The sequence below is a fragment of the Mustela erminea genome, chromosome 3, assembly GCF_009829155.1.
Source record: "Mustela erminea isolate mMusErm1 chromosome 3, mMusErm1.Pri, whole genome shotgun sequence".
Lineage (NCBI taxonomy): Eukaryota > Metazoa > Chordata > Mammalia > Carnivora > Mustelidae > Mustela > Mustela erminea.
The window spans coordinates 75,158,200-75,184,734 of record NC_045616.1 but is presented as its reverse complement, the minus strand read 5'-3'; the positions used below and the strand labels follow the sequence as shown (position 1 = coordinate 75,184,734).

Here is a 26,535-nt window from a genome sequence, read left to right as displayed (position 1 = left end):
TTTAACATTAGAGAAATACGGAATCACCTTTTAAAATTCACTGATATTGTACACTTATTTTTTAACACTACTTCCTAGCTTTGTGGGATACACCTGAGAGAGTGTCCCTCCCACATGAAAGGGTATTTTCTATACTAAGAGTGATAATGGGGGAGAAGGGTGGCACAGAGGAAAATCTCGCCTCTCATCCTGAAAGATAACCCTGGGGAGAATGGAAAGTGGAGGGGAAAATTGAAGTTGAAGTCAACGTCAGACGTGCCTCTACTCTCTAATTTTCTGTACTCTATTACTTGTTATTTGTGCAAGGAAGAGAGACAGGCTGGATGGGGGTGGAAAAAGAGCAGTAGAGGAGAAATCACTACAAATTATAAACAAAAACTTGGTCGTTGTGATTGACAGCTTCTCTTGGGACTTCCCAGGGGAGCCAATTAGCGCTGGTTGCTGAGGTGGGTTTGCTCACACAAACCTCTGTGCTAACACCCATCTGCACTATGCCTACTTCAGTGAAGCCACACACCTTCTGTTAAGAAAGTTTAGGACCAATCACCCCACAGAGAGAGTCCTGTTAAGTCTCTAAAGCAAATGTCTTAGGGTAAGCGGCAGGGAAACACCTTTAACTTCTATTGCCTTACTGGAAATCAAGACACTAAAAAATGATCTCGCTCATTCTTTCTGCTCCTCTTTCCTTCGCTTCTATCACCTGAGGCAACAGCAACCACACGATCCATGGAAATGTTAATCCACGGCTCCGCTAGCTGCTGAGCCTGACTGTTTTCAGAAGTGAGAGAAGTCATGTCGCAAGCACAGATTATAAATCCAGGCAGAAAACAAATGACAAGAATTAGTAATACCTCCAAATTACTGTCTCCAGGAGCACTGGGAGACACAGTTCATGTGAGCCGTACAAAACAGTTAAAGCAGAGTTTAGCACCATCTGGGAAGCGGCCTGGCCAAACAGCTCCTGGAATAAAATTCTTTAGGGTGTTTCTACTGCTTCGATAAACAGGGCTCAGGATGCCTTGTGAATCCATTTACTATAACTTCACACAAACTCACACCCGTTCTGTGGTCTTGTCTCCCCATGAGTGATACTTGTCTCCTACTATCCAACCATCAGGCAGCAAATTTTGACAAAACCTCTTTGTTATGAGCAGAGCTCTGTATAAGAGACTCTAAAAAAGAGAAGAAAATGCCTCCAAGTCCTCAGCTTTGAAAAGCAAAAATGAACAAAATTAACAAACTGGGTGTTGCTCCATGTGAAAGATAATAAACTATAAAAACAAACAAAGTTCTGAAAAGGAAACAAAGACATAAATGCAGGAAAGACTCCCCAGAGAAGATCAGATATGAATTTAATTTTTTTTTTTAGATTTTATTTATTTTATTTGACAGACAGAGATTACAAGTAGGCAGAGAGGCAGGCATTGAGAGAGAGAGGAGGAAGCAGGTTCCCTGCTGAGCAGAGTGCCCGATGCGGCACTGGATCCCAGGACCCTGGGATCATGACCTGAGCCGAAGGCAGAGGCTTTAACCCACTGAGCCACCCAGGCGCCCCTAAATTTAATTTTTTAAAGGTGAAACTTACATTGGCAGGGATGGGTAAAAAATGGAAGCAAAGTTCTAAAAGTGAAAATGCACAAAATGTCAAGCCTTAAAAGATAAGACTGAAGATCTAAAAGATATTCAGACTCCCCTCAAGCTCAAATCCTCCTGAAAACAACCAAAGGGAAATCAAAGATAGATTTCTCTAAATTCTATATAGGCCAAATTCTTCCAGAGATGATTCTGTCTTCCTCTCCCTGGGACAATTCTGTCTGCTGACTAATTTGACCTCGGCACAAAAGAAAATGATGGTACCTCAACTAAAGAAATTACAAAATGCTGGAATAAATTCTTTTCATCCCGCCCCCATCCTCTCTTATGGACGCCAGCTTTCCCCATGAACAAATTAAAGTTGGAGAAGATAACCCAGAAAAAAATGATATCGAGAGAGACAGGCACTAAGTTCCTTTCAGGTTCATTAGGCAAATGGAATGGGATATCTCAGAAAATGGAAGGTAAAGCTGGTTGCCAAATTCAGCAAAATCAGGCAAAGTCTGTATCAACAATAGCACATCAGTCTTAGCTGAGCTTAAACTGAGGATGTGGGTTATGTCTTCAGGATCTATTCTTCTCTGTACTGGGATACCCCTGAGGTTGGAAGGACTTGGCAAAGTTAGTGAGGAGCTGGACGCTCTGCTCATGCCCTTCACTATAACTGTTTAAACTCCGTAGCTAACACTGTGATCCTTACTCAGAAAGGGGCCTTAAGAAGTCCTCATTCATTTATTCAAAAATTACTTTTATCAAGTATGTGTTCAGTGCCAGGCCTCACTGTACTAGACACCAAGGATAGAATGTTGAAAATTTAAAGATGTGTTTTCCACTCTGTGCAGTTTATATTAAAGAGGGGAAACAGTAGAAAGGCAAAAATACACTTGATCCATTCAAAGAATAATGGGTGCATTATATTCTGATCACCTCCTCTCCCCACCCCACCCCCACTGGTGAGAGTGGTTGATGTTCCCACCCTAGGGGATGTGGGAATCAAATGAATGCATGATACCCAATACTGGACAGCTGAGATCCACAAGAGTTCACAAGGCACACTGACTCACAGCTCCCGGGTGGCCACTGCTTGCCATACAGAGCCACATGGAGCCTCATTCAGGAGTAGCGTGAACAAGCAGAGGCTGTGGGAGACAGGTTTCATAGTAACAATGGGATGATGTGACCCCTCCTTGCCATAGGAGGATGTGACTGGCATGTTTGAATAGTTCCACAGGCTGACAGGGCACTCAAGCCAGCCACTCAAGGTGAAGCCGACACTGTGCTTGGTTCGTGTGATAAGAACTGTTTAGCTAGACTCTTTTATCCACAGCAGCACAATCGGGAAGAGAACTGGTGGGTAGGCACAGCTTTACCACAGGTCAAGGCAGTACATATTGAACCTTATCACACAGGTACACATAAGACAGTTCAAGGTCCAGCCCTGGGAGTACTAATGCTCCCTGAGAAAACCTCCCTGTTTTCTTCCACTCCTCCTTCCCTCAGATGGCAAAACAGCTCAGGCACACAATGAGTCCTGGGGGCCACCTATATGTGTCTCAGGTCCAACTCTGCTCCTCAAAGAATGCTACCCTCATTCTGGAAAGCCACGCCGCTGGGACAGCCAGGGAGGGCACTGGGCTTTTGGAAGCACTTTCTCTGACAGCAGTATTCAATGCAAGTTAGGAAAGTTAGTGAACATAACCAAAGTTAACAGAAGTTCAGAGAACATTGGTCCCTCCTAAGAGAGCCAAGAGCATGACAGAGGCAGTCGCACACAGACCAGGGAGGAAGGGCTCTTTGTCTAACGGGCTTGCTGAGAAGCAGCAGAAGGCAGGAAGTGGGAAACTGAATGCAAGAGAAAGAACAGGCAGAGGTTTTAAGCATTGAGCAGCCTGTTGACACTCCTGCCTCAAACACAATGCTGACATCAGTCAATGTAATGGAGAAAGACAAAAAAAAAAAAAAAAAAAAAGCTATTTAGAGACATTGCATCTCTTGCAAAGGGTGTGGTTTGCTTCCCCCACAGCAGGCTAACCGAAAACCCCAGGAAAGCAGCTTCAAGAGACACAGAGAGTGGAATCAGAGTATTTTTTTCAAAAGAATTTATAAGTAAGGCAATCCTGAAGTTCAACAGTCTACAAATCTACAAGTTTTGAAGAAGGAAAAGTCACTCCCAAAGAGCTGGTGTGCTCCTTATTGGCTCCCCTTTGTCCCTCTGTGCCCTCCAGCGTGGGCAGCCCTGCCATTCCTCCACGGAAAGAGGACTGCTGTGGGAGGGGACCTGACTGGCTCCAGACTTCAGAGTCCTGAACGGTCACTGCATCCCCACCTGGCCGTCCAGGCTACATACATCAGTCCACCCAGTCCCATGTAGATACACGACCTAGCTCAATAAATGTAAAATGTTCACTTCTAAGAGAGTAGAAGGAAGGACTCTGAAGGTCATACCCATCTGTCTTCACACGGTTCTCCGTGAATCAGAAGTAGAAGGTCAGTGGACACATTCCCTCTTCCATTCCATGCTCAGCCAAAAATCGTCACTGTGTCCTCCCAGGCTGCAGACCAAATGATAATGTCCCAACCACTTCCCTTTAGAACAGACTGAGAGGACTAAAGAAAAGCATAGGGTATTATTCATGAACCCTATGGCTTCCACCCAGACCACCTAGGGACTGCTTTACTCTTCCTGTGTCTCCTACCACCAGAAAGTTCTCAGCAGAAATGGCAGCTGAAGAACAGGACTCGACTGGGTGACAGAATGAAGTGCTTGGCAGAAAAGAATTAAGTAGTTAAGAAGTTGAAACTATGGGCACCTGGGTGGCTCAGTGGGTTAAAGCCTCATGGTCTCAGAGTCCTGGGATGGAGCCCCACATCGGGCTTTCTGCTCAGCTGGGAGCCTGCTCCCCCCCCACCCCACCACCTCTCTGCCTACTTGTGATCTCTCGCTCTCTGTTAAATAAATAAATAAAATATTTTTTAAAAAGTTGAAACTGTATATACGTTTTTATTGTAATTTCATCAGAAATTGCCCTGGGGGTGGGGGGGAAGGTCTGGGAAAAAAATATTTAAGAATATATCAACAAAGAAAAGAAAGGAGACCTTTCTCAGGGCCCATTACTGTACCTATGAGGTTCTCCAAAGCGGTTGAAGTCAGGACAGAACCATTTTGTGTGCGTCCATACCTATGTGTATACTCTTTTGTATTTTCAAAGTTGTATTAGTGCGATTGGAGTAGATAAATAAAAACATTTCAGGGCACCTGGGTAGCTCAGTTGGTTAAGCATCTGCCATCATTTCAGGTCATGATCTCGGGGTCCTGGGATGGAGTGTCATCAGGCTCCCTGCTCAGTGGTGTGTCTGCTTCTCCCTCTACCCCTTCCCCTGGTTCATGATCTCTCTCTCACTCTTTATCTCAAATAAATAAATTCTTAAAAAAAAAATTTCAAATATACATACACATAAAAGATCACGAGAACACTCCAAAACAATATGACACCAGGGGAGCTATTTATTCTATGGGAAAAAGAACTTGAGCTGGAAGCAGACACACTCAGCTAAGTCTCGTATTAACTGTGTGCCCTGGGGCAAAATATTGACCCTTTGAGCTTCAGTATCCCCACCTATAAAAAAAAAAAAAAAATGACGGCACCACCTACACTGGAGCATTACCTCTCATCAGGAGTAAGTATTAGCTGCGAAAGTAACTTGCCTCCTACTGGCCCTTCCAAGTAGTAAGAAAGGTTCCTGTCCTTACCTTTTACACCACTTCTTTGTTCAAGCCAGAGATTCCATCCTCTCTTTTGATTCAAGGCTCTCTGCAGAGATTAGATTGTGGAAAGCTTAACAACTTGGAAAACATGATCAGACAGCTGTTTCTAGATCTATGTTTGCGACTTTATTGCACCAAAGAAAACACTCTTCCTTTATCTGCAAAATCTGCTGTCTGTGGCAAGATTTATCAGGGCCCTTCAGGGCTTTCTGACAAAGTAAGGGCATCTCTCCTTCCTTCCCAGTTAAAAGGCAGGCTCTCGCAGATGTGTTGCTCTTGTCAGTGGTGTTTTTTTTCCCTAGCTTAAGGTTTTGCAAAGACAGAATAGTGCAAAGACAGAATCGTGCAAAACCAGAGGAAGAGAGGTTTGTCCAGCCTTGCACTTTGCAGGCTATCCAGGCAGCAGGCAGAGAGCTGCTATGGCATCTGCCAGAATGAACAATCCAAGTGTACAGAGGCCGTGTCCTGCCCTGCCATCATCATCACGATCAAGGACATATAAAGGAAACTGCCAGATAACAGAAGGAAACAAACATTCTCAAAGCAAAAGTCTATCACCATGCCCACAATAAAATCATAAAGTATGGCCGGGGGGATGGGTAATAACAGGTACCTAACACCGTGTTCTCAGACACACATTATATTTGCTTACTTCTAGGAGTCATCAATGACTCAGAAGCTAGTCCTCTTGGTCTAGTAAAAGCTCTCACAGGGAGGAGGAGTAGGGGAGCCACTCCCACAAACAGCAGCAGCAGCCATACCACCCTGAGGTCTCTCCACAGGCATAAATGGGAACCTCTTCACATGTGGTCTGGGGCCTCACAGCCTTAGTGACTTACAGAGCACTGTGGAAAGCATATGACTAGGAGCACGCTTGTAACGTGATCCCAAGTCTCCCAAACAACTCTGTTTCAGGGCAAACACTAGAAACCCCAGTTCTAGTCCCAGCTCTTCCTCCAACTCCCCTATGGGAGAGAAGGCAAATCATCTTTAACCTGCCTTTTCTCCAAAATGAGAGAACTGTACTATAAATGTTTCTTAATCTGAGGTCTCGAATCCCGCTGAAATTTTGACAAATTTTTTGTCTAAGGTCTGATGTTCATTTTTTTTTTAAAGATTTTATTTATTTATTTGGCAGAGATCACAAGTAGGCAGAGAGGCAGGCAGAGAGAGAGAGGAGGAAGCAAGCTCCCTGCCAAGCAGAGACCCCTATGTGGGGCTCAATCTCGGGACCCCGGGATCACGTCCTGAGCCAAAGGCATAGGCTTTAACCCACTGAGCCACCCAGGTGCCCCCATTTTTTTTTTTTTTATGAGAAAAGTTCCTTATCATTCATCAGATCCTCAGTGAGGTCCAAAAATATACTAAGAACAACAAAACTAAATAATTCATAAGGTCCCTTCCAGATCCTGATTTTCAGGGCAAGTTTTTCTGATTATAAAAGCAATGTACACTCATTGCAGAAAATTAGAAAATGTAGCCAGAAAGAAAACCTTCCTTTAACTGGGTGAGCCAGCGATAACTAGTAACATCTAAATAAATGCAAATATTTTGTGTATTTCGTATTTTTGATGATATAGTCAATATTATGCTCTACATATTTGTCACACATTAAAAATTCTTTGAAACCAACACCTCTAATAGTCAAATAATATTTCATCATAAGGCGGAAATTATGTTTTATTTAATGATCCCCCTGTTACTGAACATTTATATTGATTCTACTGTTTTGCCATTATCAATAAGGCAACATTTTTCAATGAACATTCTTCAAATTTTGATCACATTTTTTGAAGGCAATGGGGAACTATTAAAAGATTTTGAACACAGAAACAGCAGAACTGCTCTTTTTCTTATGACCCTGTAGGAAATGAACTGAAGTGGGAGAGACTAACAGGCTTGGTGATAAGGGAGAAAGTTATTATCTGAGAACCTGAACAAAGGAAGAGATAGTGAGGCTAAACACAAGGCCCAGAAGTAGAACACAGCCAGAAGGAAATTACCATGAGTCAGTGGCTCTGAGGAAGAGAGGAGAGTCTAAGATTAAGCTGAGATTTCTAGCCTTCATTTTTGGAAGATCAAGTATACCATATCTAAGAGAGGGAAGGAAGGCTGAGAAGCTGGTTTGGAGACAAAAATAAGCAGTCTTATCCCCAGAGGGTCACTGCAAGAATGACAACCACACATGCAATTATTGAGCTACTTGGTTTTTAAATTGCAACAAAACAGTTTTTAAAAAGTGACTGATTATTTATAACATAAACTAGAAAGTAGAAGCCAAGAGAACTCATTAGTATATAATTTCTTAGCTCTTGAACATCAGAATTCAAGTAATTAGGTATTAGTCAATAAACATAAAGTGTAGAAGCTGAACAGTGTGCTTCACCCAAACCAGAACAATTTTTCATCATCCGAACTATATAACCCAGATTATTTTTAAAGATTATATCATATTTTTTACCTTTATTGCTTTTATTTTCCTTTCCCTTTTTATGGGTTATTTTATTCAGTACTATTTGAGGTAAATGAGGTAAGTGCTAAGGTGAAACAAAAACAGAAATCAAGGTCACTAACACGCAAAATGCCACCACATGTCACGGGCCCGGAGCTCTATTTCCAGAAGAAGGTTACCTAGGATTCTAATTCAGGGAAGACTTTTTGAGCTTTCTCACAACATAGTAAAGCAATTAGAAATAACAAGTAGAAATTTTCTCAATGGGGCTTCCACTTATCATTCATGCCCCCCCCCCAATTCTGAAACGGTAACCCTGGACTTAAATTTAAATTGTCATCTTCTATTTAAAGATTTACCATGTAAATATTGCTATATCATTCTTTATTAATGAAATATATCCATTCTAAAAACTTCAGCTTACCTAGCAAGAACATCCATGTATTTCTCATAAGGTTCTTTGACAACCCCATTTTACTGATTTCAAGATACCAAACGGAATAGAGGATATGGATAGTGACCAAAGGGCAGGAGGCTGCTGATGTAACTTCCATTTCAATATGAGGTTACTTTTTTTTTTTTTTCAATAGCTACCCTCTCTAATGTGATCAGTCTATTTACTGAAGGCATTTTTAATGTAGCAGAGACTGGTACTATGTGCTGCTGCTCTTAAGTTGAAGAGAAATGTAATTGATCACATTATTTCCTTGTAACTGGGAAATAAAGGAACAAAGAAACTAACCAGTTTCTTCTAACCTCTAATCCTCCAATTTCACTTTCTGATTCTTTTTTCACCAGGCCCACACCAGGTGAGAGGAAGACTGACTACTTACATGAGAGTCAGAGAGGCATAATCCCCACAAAATAACAAGCCCTGTGGAGTAATTTTGAAAGCCATTTAAAAGGCCAGGAGAAATGTTCTCATAACCCCCAGTCGTGCCTGTGCTAACCTGGTTTTCAGAGAAGACAATGGGAAATATGATACAAAGAGCCTGATATGTCATTTCAAATGAAGCATAGCACTTAAATGGATTAATATGGAGTTACACACTGCACTAGACTATCCTCTTACAAATAAAGGAAAAAGAACATGAAATAATTTGAGAGAATGGCACGCAGTATTAAGAACAGCAAAGTATCTCAAGACCATGATCTGTGCCCTAATTGCAGGAGCAAATGAAGCTTGAGGTAAACCCTGAGAAATACCATTTAGATAAGCCCAGAAGATGGAGAATGAGGAAACAGATCTGAGGGCAATGCCTGAGTATAAGGCATGAGGAAAAGCACAGAAGAATAAGCCTAAATGGTTCCCAACTCAGGGAGTCAAGGCCCAGGGAGAAAGACCCCACAGGCCCTCAGGGTGCCAGGCGCCCCCTATAGGAGAAACTCTGACATTAATTTGCACTGAGATGTGGTCTAGAAAGGGACCATTGTCCCTCTGCAGGGAAGTCACCAGCAGAATAGTGCTCTGCAGATATGCAAAAGAAGAACTGACAAAACAGAAATGCGAAGCAGAAGCTGTCAAAGCCAGATGGCTGCTGGGGCGCAGAATTCTGGTGGCATACTGACAGAAGGCCCGGGAGATGCTAGGCTGAAGTGTTTCACCAATCCATACACTTACTTGTTCACTGTTTATTCACTTGAAGTTTGGGTTATGTTACAAAATTTCGTTAGGCAAATTCCTGTGTAGGAAATGAACTACAATTTTTTAAACCTGGCATTTCCTTCAAAGTCGGGAATTCTAGCTCCCTGGAAGAGGAGATTCCACAGATCTGCAGATCTTTTAGAATGGCGCGACTTCCTCACTCACCAAAGGAAAGTGCCAGCTGTGCAAGCTGAAGGAGCTTGATTCTTCTCCGCCCGGCTGCTAATTAAGTGTGTATCAGGCAATTTACCACATACAATCAGAGATCCAAAGTAAAAAAAAAAAAAAAAAAAAAAAGAGGTGAGAATTAAGAATATAGATTTGTGTCAGTGAAACGAGAACCTCCATCTGGTTGTCGAAGAAAATGGAACCTAAAAATAAATAAATAAATAAATAAATAAATAAATAAATAACTGCTGTAAGCATATAAATAATATAATTGCTAACTAAGGTCTTTTTAAAAACCATGATGCTTTTTGGAAGAAGAAAATATGTCATTCAACCTACTTAGAATACTCCTCCGCTAATTTTATGTGTACCTTCTCAGAGATCCTTCTGTGAGAACTGTGATGAACAGAGAAGCCATTCCCTATACCTTGGTTTGTATTTTTCTAACAGTTTCAACTACAACACTGCCCTCTCACTGGTCTGCCATGACAAGCTCCTTTCTTTGTGCTCCTGGGAATTTTGTTTATTAATATTTATTGAAGCTAGACTATACTACAGACACTGGGCTTGATGCTAAGGACACAGTGGTAAAGAAGATAACCTCGACCCTTGGGAAAATGTTGAGGAAGATAGACAAGAAGAAAATGAAGTTCAGGGTGATTACTGCAACATTAAGCATAACAAGGGTATGTAGGCCTTCAGAGGGGTAGGATCAAGAAAGGAATCTATTCACAAGCAGTATCTTGCCAAAAGGGAGAGTAAGGATCAGGCATATGGGAAAATGGAAAGACACTCAGTAGAGGCTCACCTACTCAAAGGCTTACAGAGAAAATGGTGCCCATAGAAAATGCATCATTTAAGATGGAAAGAATTCCAGGAAAGGTGCGCAAAGCACTGAATCCTTAGTGACTTCTCTTACTTAGTTTTAAACTGAAGTATAGTTGACATATCATATTAGTTTCAGGTGTGCAACATAGTGATTTGATGACTATATACATTACAAAATGCTCATTACCATAAGTGTTGTCACCATCTGTCACCATAGAAAGTTAGTACAATATTATTGACTATATTCCTTATGCTGTACTTTATATTCCTGTAGCTTATTTATTTTAAAACTGGAATATGTTAATCCTATGAATTATTTTTAAGTCATATTAAGAAATTTAGAATGAATTCTGAGAGCAACAGAGAATCACTGAAGCATTTTAAAGATGAGAAATGACAAGAATAAACAGTTTAGGTGCTATATGGAAAATGGGTAAGAAAAGGCCAGTCTGAAGACAAAGAGGTAAGTTAAAGCACTGCAATTTAAGAGACCATGGTCACCTGAACCAGAGTAGTGGCTGTCATCCTAGGGGAAAGCAGGTGTTTTCAAGACTAGTAGAATCCATGCATTCTAATAATAAGTTCCATTTGGAGTAGAAGAAAAGAGCAAGAGTAAAAGATGACTCCCAAATTACCACTGAGATAAAGAGCGCAGAGAGAGAATCATATGTGGGGGAAATGAGCTCTGTTTGGGGCACACTGAATTTGAGACAACTTTGAAAAATTTAAGAACGGTGTCCATCAAATGACTGGGGAGAGAGAGAGAGAGAGAGACCTGACCTAGCCATGTAGAGATTGAATTATCAGAACATGGATGTTTCTTGATAACATTAGAAGAGATAAACATGTGCAGTCAGAGCATATGAAAGGAGAAGAGATTTCTCTGATGATAATGGTTTCAGGGCTTTGTCTCTAGATCCAAGTTACCTTAAAGGGGAGAGGTCTTATTCTCTTGCAACGTACCAGAATGATTATTTCATCCCGTTACCCAATTTTTAACTAGTAATGACTAGGAAAACCATGAAAGATGGTGGTCAGGTGAATGATGGTGGGGGCGTAGAGGAATGAGAGGAAAGGAGTAAGCAGGATGTTCAATATTTGCTCTGAAAAATAAGGATGACACTATCACTGGTGGGATTCCTAGGCAAACAAGGAGCAAGTTAAGTCTGTGATCCTCACTTTCACGAAAAGAAGAAGTACCTGCTCTTCAATGACTCCACAGCCTCAGGAACAAGCGACCTGGAAAAGACCATGTAAGTTTCGTGGGCTATTGCAGTTCTCACCTTTGCAGCATTCTCATTTGGGAAGTTTTTAAAAGTGCAAGCATCTAGATATACCTTAGACTCCTGTTACTCAAATGATGACCAAATTCCATCATGATTAGGGTCCCATGGGAGTTTGTTAGTAATCGTCTCAGACACCATACCAGACCAGGAACCCCAATATGTATTTATAGAAGATTCTCCAAGAGGTTTATCTGCACATTAAAGTTGGAAACACACAGCCTCACATTCACTTGAAAGTATTCTTAAAACACAGATAGCTAAATCAGGGCTGGGGCTTATAAATCTGCATTTCTAACAAGTTCCCAAGTACTCTCCTGCAGATCTAAGACCATATTTTGTGAACTTCTGCCCCACACCAATTAGATTAGACTCTCCCTAGGTGGAATCCAGGCATCAGTATACTTTAAAGCTCTCTAAATTATTCTAATTTGCAGCCAAGGTTGAGAACTGCTGGTAAAGATATTTTTTTCCGCTCCTGATTATATAAACAAGGAAATGAACATGAGAAACAACTATCTTCTCAACAGTGGCTTAAACTCATTACTAAAGTGTTCTTGAATGTAAGAAGAATTTTGATTAATCAAAGCAGAAAGAAAAACGCTGCTTCATCCTTAGTGACTCATTTCCAGAGACATGTTTAGTTGGGAAAAAAGGTCACCATAAGTAATCATTATTTTAATCATCACAGATGCCATCAACTCAATCTATCAAGTTCCTTTTCTCATGATTCTTACTCAATTGGGTATTGACACTTTGAAGGCCACAATATGTTTTTTAACAATTACATTTTTTAACAGAAGCAATACTAAGTAAGTCCCTATTCTCCAATTAGCCTGCAAAACCAATTCTTGCCCTCCTGTTTGCTTTTAGTTTATTTTTACCTTCTTTCTCTAGGTATGAAAAGTGAGACTTTAGATTATTGATTTGAGTAATTTCCTCTTTTCTCTTAGAAGCATCTAGTACTATAAATTACCCTCTCAGGACCGCTTTAGCTGTGCCCCACAAATTATATGTTGCATTTTACTTTTATTCAGTGTAATGTGTTGTTGTTGTTTTTTTATTTACCCTGAGACTTCCTCTGAAACCCATGAATTATTTTAAAGCATGCTGTTTAATTTACAAGTGATTAGAAATTTTCCTGTTTTCCTTCTGTGACTGAGTTCTAACTTAATTCCATTATGGTGAGAGAACCACATTTGTCTGATTTCAATTATTTTATTTAAAGATTTTTTTATTGGGGCACCTGGGTGGCCCAGTGGGTTAAAGCCTCTGCCTTCAGCTCAGGTCATGATCTCAGGGTCCTGGGATCAAGCCCGGCATCCAGCTCTCTGCTCAGCAGGGAGCCTGCTTCCCCTCTCTCTCTGCCTGCCTCTCTGCCAACTTGTGATCTCTCTCTGTGTGTGTGTCAAATAAATAAAATCTTTAAAAAAAAAAAGATTTTATTTATTTATTTATTTATTTGAGAGAGAGAGAGAGAGAGCGAGCGCATGTGTGCATGCATAAGCTTGGGGAGAGGGGAGGCAGAGGGAGAGGGAGAAGCAGACTCCTCTTTAGCTCCATGTGGGCTAGATCCCAGGACTCTGAGATCATGACCTGAGCTGAAATCAGATGCTTCACCACCTGAGCCACCCAGGCACCCCTGATTACAATTATTTCAAACTGAAGTTTTTTTAATGTCTTCAAATATGATCTATATTGGTATAATTTCTGTAAAAGCTTGAAAAAATGTATATTTTGTTGTTGTTGAGTGGACTACGTTCTCAATGTTGATAGATCCTGTTGGGTGAGGACAATGTTGACTTCTTCCATAAACTTGATTTTCTAGCTAAGCTATTCTATTCATTATTGAGAGAAAGGTGTTGATGCCTACAACTATAATAGTGAATTTACCAATTTTTTTCAGTTCTATCGATTTTTGCTTCTGTATTTTCAACTGTTATTTGTTTCATCCATATTTAAGAAGGCTATCTCTTCTTGCTGAACTAACCCTTTTACCATTACATAATGACCCCATGTGTCCCTGGTTATTGTAGCTTGCTAGCAAGGGAAAGGAGCACAGGGAGAATCAGACTCCCAGCTGAGTGGAAAGCCCAACATCGGGCCAATCCCAGGACCCTGAGATCATGATCTGAGCTGAATGCCGATAGTTAGCTGACTGAGCCTCCCAGGTGCCCTGGCTCCAGTCTACAGTATGAGGAATGAACTCATGAATATGAGAAGAAGGTGTATAACTTTGAGAAAAAAAATTATCTGAAAACATTACCAACTCACTAAGAATGTCTAAAGTACAGTAAGAGGGTGAAAAAGGTTTCAAGAAACAAATCAGGACCAAGTGCAAAAAAAAAAATTCTAGATATAATCTGACCGAGAAGAACTATACTTCATGACCTCAGGCTCACATGACCAAATGTCAGAGCCTGCTGGAACTCTCAGCTCCCAAGGCCAGAGTAGGATGCAACATGGGCCTAGGAAGTTATTTAACCCCTCTTTACTAAATAACAGTTTGTAAGAACTGAGTAAGCCGATAAATGTAAATTATAACAGTGCCTGGCCCACAAGAAGGACTCTAGAATTGTTAATTATTAATATTATTTACTAAAAATATGTATATTACCTAAAATGAGGATATCCTGGAATAAAATAAATCTATCCAGCACTTTTTTATATTTTATATATTTTATATTTTATGTATATTTTAGATTTTATTAATACAAATACATACTGTTTAATTTTTATTTTTTAAGATTTTATTTATCTGAGAGAGAGAGCATGAGCAGGGGGGAAGGGCAGAGGGAGAGGAAGAAGCAGACTCCCCACTGAGCAGGGAGCTCCACACAGGGCTCCATCCTAGGACCCTGAGATCATAATCTGAGCCAAATAGAGACACAACAGACTGAACCACCCAGGTGCCCCCATCCAGTATGTTCTTAAGCCACAATTCTCCAAGGCTTGGAGGTCAGTGTTGAAGAGGAGGACATGGGGGTCATCAACACATGGGGAATACACTTTGTTATGAGGATTTTTAACCATTTCAGGCAGCTGCTTAAGTTCAAAAGCAGTAATGTTAATGTAGTTTAGAAAGAAATCCTGGAAGAGAAATACATACCAGGGATGGAGGAACTAATTCTCTCCCCACTCACTCTACTCTTGTTTTAGGAGATTTCCACCTGCCTACTAGGTACTAATCTTCCCCAAACATACTACATGGTAGGTCAAAATCAAGTCCACTATCAAACTTCCTGTCTTTCTAGTTGAACCCTGCTCTTCATACACATTTCCTTATTGCAGTGTTTCCTTAGTGAACCATTAACTTCCAAGGAAGCTAAGACAGAAACTGCAGTCTTCCTTTACTCACCATTCCTAAAAAGTCACTACACTTACTGATTCTCTATCCCAAAATACTTCAACTTTATTCCTTCTGCCTCTCTCCACTGTCATTCTAATAGTACAGCTATCATCTCCCTTTTGCACATGTGGTTTCTACTGCCTGGAATGTCTTCTCCCTCTTTCTTTTCTATTTCGTCTGGCAAACTCCTACTCCTTCTTGAAAACCAAATTGAATAATGGCTTTTTCCCCTTTTTTCCTAATAAGTCTAAATTCTATGATCCATTATAGTTCTTTTTCTCTTATCTCTATCTTTCCCCACTAGGCCGTAAGTTCCTCAAGAGTAGGGTCATGCATTATTCAACCTTAGAGCTGTAGGGCTATTAAAGAAGGTGGACAAAGAATTCAAAGAGACCTGAATTCAAACTTTAAGCTTTGTCATTTCCCACCTGTGTGATCTTGAATTGTTCACTTATGTCTGGTCAACTGATTGAACTGAGAAAAAATTAAGTTTGCAGAGATACTGATCCTGCCAACCTTCGGTATACAATGGATCATGAAATCATGAAAAGCTTTAAAGTACTGGTCTATGATTAAGCTCAAGTGCCCTTCAAATATGAATATCATTTCTATGTGTGTTAAGACCAGAAAAGTTGTGGAAGTACTAATTACTTAACTGACCAGTTTGTACACATGTAAATTATTAACAATAATACCTAATTCAGAGGATTGGTGGAAGGATTTATATACTTTAAAGGACTCCCAACTAGCACAAATTCTGGGACATGGTTGGTACTCAACAGATGTTGGTCTTACTCTTTTTTTTTTTTTTTAAAGCCTTTTCTCTGCCTTTTGTTTTCTTCTTGCTCTTCCTTTTCTTCTAAATATTCTTCAGTTATGTTTGTGTTTCTGTTTCTTCTCTTTTCTACTTCTTTTCTTTACCCGAGCTTATTCTTCCCCTATATCCTTATTTTATCCTCAGACTCCAGAACACACACTTCCGATCAGTGGCTTCCTCCATTGACTATGCATGCACACCAACATCACACCACCACTCCCAAGTATCCAAACTTTGAATGCTGGGGAAATGTTACCCAGATTTAGCCTAAATGACACAAACAAACAAACCAACAAACAAATAAACAACAAAACTATGAGAGTTGGAAGAATTTATCTTCAAGGAGAATAAATTTCATTCATGATGGTTCTCACACAACCAAACCATAAGCAAAAAAGGAAATCATACAAAAATTAAAAGATTATACTGCAAAAGAAATAACTTCATTTCAAATAATATTCTTCTCATATGAAATAAAGAAATCATTGTCATTCTTAATCTAAGTAGCTTGAAATTTATGTGACAGAGCAATGAACCTTTTAAAAGAAGAGGAGAAAGATGTAAATATGTATTTCCCAAAATGAGTCCTGAAACATTAACCACCCAAGATGATTCAGGGAAAAAAAAAATGACTGCAAAGTATAAAACACCTGTGATATGCTGCTTTTGATCTGTTTCACCAAAGGAGACCGAAGACTGCATTTCCATGTTACAAGTGGGAAATCCTAAGGTTACTTGTTTAATTTGATCTAATGGAGCCTCTAGGGTTTTCAGGGGCCATGGGACCCTTCTATTTCTTTAAGTTAGCCTCCTGGAAATCATGATGATCTCTGGTTTAGAAACCAGATGGAGCCAATCATCACACAAAAAATGTGTCTTTTCAATTCATTCATCACTGAATCACTATAGAAAACCTATTATGTGCCATGCCCTGAGATAATGTGACATCAGTGAACAAATAAAAATCCCTGCCCTCAAGGAGGTCACATGCTAGTGGTCTAGAGGAAGATGACACACAGTAATAATAAATATTATGTTAGGCTTGAAGGTGGAAAGGATTGTGAAGAATAAATAATGCAGTGAAATCAGGATCGCAATTTTAAGTAAAAGAGTTAGGATAGGCCTCTAAGAGAGATGAAAATTTGTTCAGACTTGAAGGAGATGGCAGACTGAGCCACTGGATATCCTGAGGATAAAACTACCCAAACAGACTTACAACTGTAAAAATGCCCTTGAATGAGAAAATACCTGGCATGTTCTAGTATCAAGAGTGAGGCTGGTATGGCTGGGTAGATTAAGAGACTTGAGTGGTAGAAATTAATTGAGGTGGAGCTCATGTACAATATTCTGGCTGAATTGTGTCCCTCCAAAATTCCTATGCTGAAGCCCTCTCTAATTTCCAGGACCTTTAAATGTGACTGTATTTGGAGATGGGTTCTTGAAAAGGTAATTTTTTTCTTTTTTTCAATTATGTTTAGTTAGCCACTGTATAATACATCATTAGTTCTTGATGTAGAGTTCAATGATTCATTAGTTGTGTATAATACCCAGTGCTCATCACAACACATGCCCTCCTTAATACCCAGCATCCTGTTACCACATCTCCTAACCCCTCCCCTCTAAAACCTTCAGTCTGTTTCCCAATGTCCACAGTCTCTCATGGTCCGTCTCCCTCTCTGATTTCTCCCCCTTCAGATTTCCCTCCCTTCCCCTATGGTCCTCTGTGCTATTGCTTACACTCCACATATGAATGAAACCATATGATGATTGTCTTTCTCTGCTTGACTTACTTCATTTAGCATAATCCCCCCCCAGTTCCATCCATGTTGATACAAATGGTGGGTATTCATCCTTTCTGATGACTTTCTGATAATATTCCATTGTATATAATGGGGCTGTGTTATGGGATCTAATCTTACTGGTATCCTTGTTAAGAGGAGGAAGTTACAATGGAAAGATAGAGCAATAACCATGTGAAGAACAGTGAGAAGGTAGGTATCTGCACACCAAGAAGAGAGGCCATCAGAAGAAACCAAACCTGCCCACATCTTGATCCTGGACTTCCAGCCTCTAGAGTGTCTGTGGTTTAAGCCACATAGTCTGTGGTATTCTGTTATGGCAGGCCATCCTTCCTAACCTCCCAAGACCAAGCCAAGTAAATCCAAAACTATGATCGCTTACTTGTTTAAGTCTCCAAAGAACTAGGAACAGAAAGAAAGAAAATCAACTAAATTCCAGAAAGGAAGGAATACTTCCTAGCAAAAAAGAAACCCACCATGGCTTCCATCCTTGGTTTAATGGAAAGAAGAACAAATCTGCTATGACTGGGCTAAGGAGAAAGCAGCTGAACTCATCAAAATGTTCAACATTACATGTGGGCTGGTGGGAAGGACAAGAGCTTACAGAAGCTCATTCACAGAGGAAGCTACAGCCCTGACCCTGGAACACATAGGCCTTCTCTCAAAGAAAGGCACCAGTGTCTGAAGGCTAAGGATGGGGGAAGACAAGGGAGCAACTGACTCCTTCATTAACCTTTGTTATTTCCCCATTCTCCTTTTTATAACTGCTAAGTCTGTAGTGATGTCACCTCTGTCATTCCTGATACGGGTAATTTGAGGTGCCTATTTTTTTTCCTGATCTATCCTGGCTAGAAGTATATCAATATAATTGATCTTCTTAACCAATTTTTGTTTTCATTAATTTCCCCCATGTTTCTCTGCTTTCTATGCTAGTGATTTTTTGCTCATTTGGGTTTCATTTGTTCTTTTAGTGGTTTCTTAAAGTAGAAGCTGGGGTCATAGATTTGAAACTTTTCTTCTTTTCTAATATAGGCATCTAGCCCCTTTAATTTTTCCCCAAGTACAGATTCACAAGCATCCAACAACCTTTTATACGTTGTATGTACAATTCCAATTCATTCAAAAGACTTTTTACTTCCCCATCACGTTTTTACTTTGGCCCATGGTGTGTTCTTATTGTACAATTATCTCAACAAAGTTCCACAAACTGGATAGCATAAAACAACAAAAAATTTATTTTCTCACAGTTCTGGAGGCCAAGAGTCCAAAACTAAGGAGCTGGCAGGGCCACACTTCCTCTGAAGGCTCCAGAGAGATTCCATGTCTTGCCTCTTCTACCTTTTGGTGGCTTCTGCGTATTTAACTCCTATTTAACTATTTAACTCCTCTATGTCTCTATCTTCACAGGACCTCTGTTCTGTGTGTTCCCTTCCTTTCTTTATAAGTTCACCTTTCATTGGGTTTAGACCCACATGGATAATCCAAGAGTATCTCATTTCTCAATATCTTGAACACTTAATTACATCTCCAAAGATCCTTTTACAGATTCCAAGAGTTAAGACATGGACATACCATTCTTGTAGGCACAGGTCAACACACTACTCATGGGTTATTTGGAAGTAGGTTCTTTAGTGTCAAGACATTTGGGATCCTTCCAAACATCCTTCTGTTATTGATTTTTCATTTCATTCCATCATGGTTAGAGAACATATACTGCAATACTCTTAAATGTACTGAGACTTAATTTTGTAACCTCAACATATAATTTATCCTGGTAAATGTCTTGGGTGAATTTGAAAAAATGCATATTGTTATCAGAGTGCTCTAAAAATGTCAATAGGTCAAGTGAATTGATTGTGTTTTTCAATTCTTCTACATCCTTACTGATCTTCTATCTACTTATTTTGTCAATTAATGAGAGAGGGGTAGTGACATATCTGACTATGAGTAGTATGTACTATATTATCATGTTTTCTAATATTATCTACATCTTGCACCCACAGGTTCAATGGTATCTACAAAGACAGATACTCACATAGCCACCCTCTCTTCTATCAGGAGTCCTGCCTATATTTTGTTATATCTTTCTTTAAATTTTGGTTGATATGGGGGAGATATTTGATTATGCAAAAATTCCAACTTCAGTTTTTACTCATACTTTAAAATTCAAGATACACTTTTTTCTTATAAGTGTTATAAATTATGTTTATGCTCTTAGTTTCATGAGCTGTCTGCTCCTGATCATTTGATGTAATTCTGTATAAAATCGAAGCCACTTACAAAGTTTTATGAAAGGTACTAAGTGCTCTACTAGAAAGTTTTCAGTCTTAAATATTTAAATAGAAATGAGAAAACTGGTAACATGTTTTTCAAAGATCAGTTAGCAAATTCAAAAAGCAGATTATACTAATTACCATTACTGAGAAGTTACACATCATGAACTCAAATTTCTCTTTATGAGGTTTAATGTAGCTTAATGCTTTACCTCATGGGAGTTACAATATGGAAAGGAGACATAAAAGATTTGGGTTGATTGGTTTATAACACATCAGTGCCTGCAAAATGCACCACATCTCCCAGGATATCCACACTGTCTGAATAATTCACCTTTGGGCTATTGTTATATTTGAGGGAGGCAAATGAAGGCCCATGAGTGACTATCTATCAGTAGGAAAGAAGCAGGCTGAGACTGCATGAATTTCCCATGTACTGAGTGAAGCTTGCTACCAGAAAAAAAAAAAAAAAAAAGAAAAAGAAAAATCTTTCTCATATTCAGCCAGTTCTAAGAAACCAGCTGAATGAATACCCTGGAGTCTGAACATTGAAATACAAAGTATCATCTAGAACAGCTAGAACAATGAATGGAAAGGTAAGACACATGCCAACAAATCAATATGGTAAAACTGCAATTTGACATAGGAGACAAACTTCTGTTAAAACTGTTATACTAAAGTCCAGCATATCCCAGTTTGGGAACCTGACCAGTCTTTTTTTTTTTTTTTTTAAGATTTTATTTATTTATTTGACAGAGAGAGATCACAAGTAGGCAGAGAGGCAGGCAGAGAAAGAGGGGGAAGTAGGCTCCCCGCAGAGCAGATTGCCCAATCCAGGGCTCCATCCCAGGATCCTGGTATCATAACCTGAGCGCCCCAGGACCTGATCATTCTCTGTCTATTTACTACTTACTCTGGTTCAAGTGCTACGCTAGGTAGTATAGGGAAGCATTGCTATGACGATCATTTCATCTCTGAGAAATTAAACATCAGTTGGTGATAAAAATGAATAATGAATGACAAGCTTACCTGTCATGATGCTATTATAATGTCTCTCAGGAATAGGGTTATCACCTGGGCAAGAGGTCACTGAGATAATTTCCTACCTAGGGAAGGAACTTTCAAGAACTGGCCCTTTTTAGGGACATTTTCTTTGGCTACCAGACTGTTCCCTATAGTAGCTGATGTATGCAGGTCTTGCCTATAATATTAAAGTCTGAATTAAGATACAAATACATTATATGAGAAATAAATGTATCATTTTCTTTTGGCTGAATGTTTACAATGACAGGTGGTTTACTCTAGGATGGGCTCTGTCACAAAAAGGAGGCCTTGGTGGCATTTCTCCAGGATAATCCAAGGCAACAGAACATCCTTTCCATCTGCACCATGGCTCTGGCACCGGCAGAGACTAACAGAAAAAATTTTCTTCTGGTTCCATACCAGACAGTTTTACCTGAAGGCACTTCTCCACCCTTAGGACATCCAGAGTTGTGAGAATCACTAACACTTCACTCACCTTTCTTCCCACAAAGAAAGGGGGGAGCAGTTAATGGTTTTTAATTTATCTTTGTGTTAGAAGCTTTCTTATCAGACACATACAGAATAGACACATACAGAATATGTAGTTGGCCAGTTTATCAAATAAATATACTGCAGTCAGGAACCTTTAAACATAATACCTTAAACATTCTTCATAGATTAAGTGCACACAGTTAGCTACTTCACTGATGTAGGGTCCAGACCTTTGCTTTATGTACAGATCTTCTAGTTAGAGTTCTGCATCTTATTAAGCATATCTATTATGCATCATCTACCACTTCCAATTTTGTCCTTGATAATAAAGCAAGAAAGTTAAAGACACTTGAGAAGCAACCTGACTTCAGAATCATTCTATGATTCTCTATCATTCGTATTTTTTACAACCTTGGTGACTGGTTTACCCACAGTTAATTCAATAGCAATTTTTGCGTAGCAAAGGGACTAGCATTACATCTTAGTTTTCATATAAACATTTCTCTCTACTTGTATCTGCTATATTAGTTTACAAAATAACTTGTTAGATCATAGCAAGTACCACTGCCACCAACAGATTAGAAACTGGTGATAAACATACACACCACAAGGGGGATGTGAAATACACAGGTGTACAAAAGGCTAGCCTTCTAGAATGTCCTTGACAGTAGCATGTAGACTTTATGGAGGAAAGAGAGAGCACAAGCTGACCCACAGAGCTGATGAACAGGAGATGGGATACGAGAGATTCTGCTGTTACTTTTTAAGCGTGTGGCTTTTTTGCCAAGGCCTTGTTATTTAGAAAAGAGAAAGTAAAAAAAGGGAACCTGCCTCAAGTTCCCCTCTACCACCTGAAAATTACCTTAATTAAAATACACAAATATAAACCAAAATTACAGGGAAGGAAACAGTCAATGCTATCTAGAGTTTATGAGAAAGAAAATTAATTTTCAAAAAATCAAAGGTGCAAAGGAGCAGCAAGAGACAAAGACTTCTATCCCATGGATTCTCTTGAAGAAGAAAAAGCTGATGCGAATCCAACACAGAGAAACCATGTGCCAGCTTCAGGGCACTTCCACCCAAGTTCCTAGACTAACATGGTGCCGTAACTTTTCAATGTCATCAACAGTGAGTTGCAATAAAAATGACCTTGAGATTTCTTTTCAGGTCCACTTGTACAGACCTGGACAAGTGAATGGCACTTATAAATACAGGCCAGCAGACCACATGACTGACTCTGCATGTTTATAAAACTTTTAAAATGCAGTCACCAGATTCCAAGATTTGAAAAGCATTTTGAAATGTCTCATAGTGCATCTGTACAGGGACAGACTGATTTCAGTCTTTCTGGCCAAATAAAGAGCTTTGAAGAAATAGCTAGTGTCAGTGAAGATATTTGGTGGTACAACTTCAGGTAAACAGAAGAGCCCATTTAATATTTCACTTGCTCATTCATTTCACTGTGAGTTTGGGCATGGCTACAATCAAACTGTGTTTCAACAACCCAGAAAATATGATAGTTCTTAAAAATGCAGTAAGGAACTATTTGAGAACTACTAATGGGGTTCCTGGGTGGCTCAGTTGGTTAAGCAGCTGCCTTTGGCTCGGGTTATGATCCCAGGGTCCTGGGATGGAGCCCTGCATCAGGCTCTCTGCTCAGCGGGGGGTCTGCTTCTCCCTCTGCCTCTGCTTGCTGCTCCCCCTACTGTGTGCTCACCTGTTCTCTTTCAAATACTTTTTTTTGAAAAAGCAATTCATTAAAAAGATAAGAACTAGTAGAATTAGTCTGTTTGCACCACAACACAGGTTATATATACACACCCTAGAAGGAGCTGTGCAGTGGTAGATAGTTGAGTATATTTTCCAAAGATATCAACATTCTCAGACACCATTTATGATGATGAAACCAAGTCATAGCTCACTTTTCTCATATTTGATCTCCAAAGATGTTCTTACTCTAGAAATATACAGATATTTGCTTACATAAAACAAAATATCATAAATAAAAACTTAGGTCACATGTCTGTCAGAACACCTGCCAATGATGTCTTTGTAGAAACCAGAGCACGATATCTGTGGCCACTAAGTAATTTGTCCCTGATTTTTTTTTTTTTTTTGAGACTTCAGTCTATTATACTGACTACCAATGTAACTATTTAACCAGGAAATGTTTGCCCTTATTTTTATTCATATACTTCATGGGCCATTTACTGTCAGCTATAAAATCATTTGAAAGGTAATTGACTTTATAGCTGAGAAAAATATGAAGCCTCCTAAACAATCTCAGGATATTGACTTAGTGTCTTACAGGTAAGGATGAACTTAAATTGAATGTGAAACTAGGGAAAGGTGACTCTTTAACAAGTACCTTAAAAAAAAAAAATGAGGGGCACCGGGGTGGCTCAGTGGGTTAAGCCTCTGCCTTTGGCTCAGGTCATGATCCCAGGGTCCTAGAAAGGAGCCCTGCATTGGGCTCTCTGCTCAGCAGGGAGCCTGCTTCCCCACACACCCCCCCCCCCACCTCTCTCTGCCTGCCTCTCTGCCTACTTGTGATTTATTGTCTGTCAAATAAATAAAATCTTTTAAAAAATAAAAATAAAAATAAATAAATAAATGAAAAAAGTAGCTTGCAGATGATCCTCTTCCCCCGCCCTTCATAATCAGCCTAGCTTCAGAGGGATGAAAAGGTTAAAATGCCTGCCAAGTGTCCATAGTTCAAAAAATTATTACAAGTGTTAAAAGTGGCTTCAACCCAAACAACTGACCATCACTGGCCTCCACTACGAGACAGCTTTAGAAACTCCACAGGGCAGGATTAAGGAGGCTGAAGAGCATGGAGATAAGACACATTATCTTATAGTCATGCCTTCAACAAAGTAGGCTTTATTTTCCAAGAAATACAAAACATAATTACCTTCCTAAAGTCTTAACGTCCACTCTGTGTGCAAGGCCCTGTTCTGGATACCATGAAGTAATGCAAAGATGATAAAATCTAATTTAGTAGTCTCCAAGAACTTAAGGTCTAGAGGGAAGATAAATACATGAATAATTTTAGTTCAAAGCTTTTATTAAAAGGGCTACAAACAACAACAACAGAAATGCACCCTCAGCTCAATTATGCCGCTCATGTAGCTGCTGGCTGGGCTCAGGAGTGTTGAGAATGAGCCTAGCCCATCCTGACGCTCTGTGTAGGAGAGGCGCCCCCTTCAGGCCTGAGAGCATGAAGGGCAGCCTTTAGCACACATTTTGTGCAAGGCTTATACGTAGGCTTTCCCACTGTGGGAGCTCTTCAAAGACAGGAAGTGAAGTTCTTACTTACCCCCTATTCCAAGCACTTAGCTCAGTGCCTAGTACATAGGAGACAATCAATAAATGTAGAATACAATAATTAGTCAATTTAATTCCCTCAGTCTAGAATGGGCCACTCTTCCTCTTCTCCTTTTTCACTACACACATTCACATTTCTAAATATAAAAATCCTACCCAGCTCAAATGTCACTGCTTCTTACAGATGTATCTCATCTTGCTTCATTTTCCCACCCTACAGAAAATGTTTATCCTTTCCCTGGATGTTTCTATAATTCATATCCCTCAAACTTTTTTAAAAAATTTTTATTATTTATTTGACAGAGTCCCTCGAACTTTTAAAATGGTTTCAAATGGTCCAATTCCTAAGTAAATTGTTGTCCATAGTCCTCATCTGCCAACCCCTCAGTATTCTGCGATTATTGATGTTTGTGTACCTTTGCTTTCCGTGTAAGCTGCTAGCAGAAGATGTCTGACTCTATCATCCCATGTGGGATGCCTTCAGCATACATTTGTTGGTTTAATAAGAACTTATTCAGTATCAGTAATGTGCCTGACCCTAAATAAAATTTTGATAAAATGAAGTTCTAGTTCTAGAAGTAACTGAAAGATTCCAATGGAACAGGGATTTACTTCTGCAGTCTTGTGTCCCTCTAACACTGGCCTGTGTTTCCTCAAAGACTATTGACACTTATGACATCCTGACACTAACTACTCCATGTATATGATTTCTCTCAAACTGCCAACCTCCATTTTCCTCTGATAAATCTTCTTGGATAATATCATAAATGATATATACTGATGACCCTTCATTTATATCTTACATGAAGTATACTTAGAGTAAGAGGTTAAATGATCGTTTACTCCATAATGGTTGACAACTTCTACCTCTGAACTCCAAAATTCTGCTACACATTTATGAGTTTTCATCAATCCCTAGGGAGGAGATTCCTTGATTAAAATGCAAATATGCTTTCTCCACTCCAAAAGTTTCAAGTTTCTTTATTTGGCCTCTCATATTGCAAACAAAACAAAAACAAAATGAAAACTGCATTAAATAAATGCACAGCTTTTAGCAACTTGCTGTACACATGGAGGGTTGGGCTAAAAACAGTTAACTGGTAAAACAGATATAAGCAAAGAAGTGTTCTCACTATAAGCAGTCTTGTATGTAACTGGGTATGCCGTTTCATAGACCAATCTCACGTACTCAGAGTTTCAAAACCCAACACTCAGAAAAGTTTATTTTAAAAAATTTGAGTCATGCTGAGCAGTCTATAGCTAGTATTTTATGTTTTCATTTTGAAGTTTCTCATTTACAAGGAATCATTCCTATTTTCTCCAGAGAGCATAAAGCATTTTTGTTACTTTCAATCCCACGTCCAGTTGATTTTATTCTTGACAGGATCACAATGGAATATGAGTATTTTACTGGAGCATTTCCTATTCATTACATTATGTACCTTGTATTTCTGGGAATTCATTCTATAGAATTATCTCATAGATTGCTAATTTTCATAATAAACTAAAACTGCTGATTCACCTAAGAGAAAACACAGATGCAACATGTATAATTATACTTGAATCAACAGCTGCTATATCCACTAAAATCTTCCCCCGGTCTCACATTGAAGATACACACCATCACTCTGTTTCTGCAACTAAAAGAAGGTTGTTCTAAATGAAGACAATCTAAGAATCAGTCATCTTACTTTCATGTCTTTCAGTAGAGAGTTTTAAC

The 26,535-nt window shown here is 39.4% G+C and overlaps 1 protein-coding gene across 3 annotated transcripts in view; it reads right to left on the bottom strand.

The window, feature by feature from the left end:
• PDE4D (phosphodiesterase 4D) overlaps positions 1 to 26,535 on the bottom strand; it is a 1,483,850-nt gene that overhangs the window by 1,230,401 nt on the left and 226,914 nt on the right. The window contains exons 2-3 of one of the 3 annotated variants that reach the window (XM_032334875.1): positions 24,403 to 24,510; positions 5,345 to 5,405 (exon numbers count right to left, since the gene is read on the bottom strand). The exons of 1 other annotated variant lie outside the window; for it this stretch is intronic. The gene's annotated coding sequence lies outside the window, so the exon portion shown is untranslated. Of the gene's footprint in view, positions 1 to 5,344; positions 5,406 to 24,402; positions 24,511 to 26,535 lie in introns of those variants that run through there. One more of the 3 variants, XM_032334876.1, reaches the window with a different exon arrangement.